Raw genomic sequence first — 1,739 nt, forward strand, 5'->3', positions numbered from 1 at the left:
CATATATTGCATCTGACACTGGTGTCGCTTAGTTTTATAACGTGAGCCCACACTTTCGAACGTTTCACTCGTTCCACGATGACTGATTGCACGCAAACACACGCCGCACATGCGCATGGATATCACACGCACGTCGAGCAAACATCGGCCACATCATTCAGTGAAGGAAAATGACAAGCAGCAGCTTCTAATTAGTCATTAACATTGAAGTGAAACTGCTGTCTATCCTACTTAAACTCATTCAAACATTGACAGCGCGGAGTTGTTTGGAACTGTTGCGAACTCTATGAACCACGTGGACATGGCGGCGAGATCAAAGTGTGTCACAACTCTGTTTCTCAATGGCTCTGGGCCGTCTTACCTTCGACCCGATCTGAGTGATCTCTCATCAGTCGGCCATTGTTTCGACTCCGGTGCAGGGGAAGACAAGATGTCTCTGATTAAGCGATTGAGGTGCTTTGTTGTTGGATGTAATAATGAATATAGCAGTAATCATTTACTCCCGACATCTGGATTAACGTTCTGCCTACCGATCTGCCTAAATGCATCTATGTTCGCGCGAATTATTCGTGATCCAGCTTCACCTACAGAAGTGAGTATAAGGGTTTTTTATGAATCTTTGCAAATCGCCTTTCCTAATAATGTACTAGTTAGCAAGTTTCATGATGAATGCAGCTAAAGGCAGTTTTTTTTTTCCTGACTTGGTTTTTGCTCTGATATGCATTATCAGCTGTTAGACCTTTTATTACCCTTTAATGCTTTTCTGATGCCCTTGTGCAACTGACAGAAAATTCTCAGCAAACTCAGAAGCCTTTAGGTGCCCTGGACTACAAATGTGGTTTGAAATGATTCCCCTCTTCTCTCCAATAGCATTTTCCCAGTCACGAAATCCTTCATTTATGAAAATCACATTTGTAGTTTTTTTTTTTTTTGCTAAATGACATACAAATAGCACAGTAGGTGGAATCTTCTGAAACTGAATATCTAAGCCAAGGATATTTCTCCTCCCACTTCATATTATAGCGTAATTGCTTTTCACCAAACTTTGTTTGAGGGTAATTATGGTTATCTTTGAACCACTTGTTCTTTAGAAGGCAGTACTTATCTTCATCTGTTAGCTGTTTCTTTTTAAACTTGGCTGGATCAAATTCATTTAGAAATGTGTGTTTCTGATTGCCATCAGCTCTTTTCCCTCTCATCTCTCTCTCCTCTCCTCCTGTCACCTCTTTTCCAGCCTGGTCTCTTCTTGCATTGCTCTGTTCGTGCGATCTCTCCAAGTCTTTTCCCTTTATTTCTCCTGTGCTCTTTCTCTCAGCCTCTTTGTCTGTGTCTCTCTGCTTTCCATAGCCTGCTCCCTCTCTCTCATCTCCTCTTGTCTTGCTGTCTTCAAAATTACATTCTTTCTGTTCATTTCTCTCTCCATCATCTTCTACTACTCTTTGTTGTCTCTATCCCTCTGTCCCTTCCTCTGTGACTCCTCACTTGTCTCTCCTGTCAGAATGTATTTAAATTTAGTACATTATATATTTAATTTTATATTAAAGGTGCAGTAGGAGTTCTTGCAAAAAATGCTAACTTTAGCCTGATAGCACTGAAAGCGAACGTCCCACCCTCCCTGCAATCGCCGTCCAAGGCCACGCCCCCTGAACGCATTTACGCTCACAGACCAGAACACCAGAGACAACATTACAATAGGCTACATCAGCGGTTCCCAATTGCAATCCTCGCGCCCTCCTGCT

Source organism: Sinocyclocheilus rhinocerous, unplaced genomic scaffold (genome assembly GCF_001515625.1).
Source record: "Sinocyclocheilus rhinocerous isolate Xijiao unplaced genomic scaffold, SAMN03320098_v1.1 scaffold895, whole genome shotgun sequence".
Taxonomy (NCBI): domain Eukaryota; kingdom Metazoa; phylum Chordata; class Actinopteri; order Cypriniformes; family Cyprinidae; genus Sinocyclocheilus; species Sinocyclocheilus rhinocerous.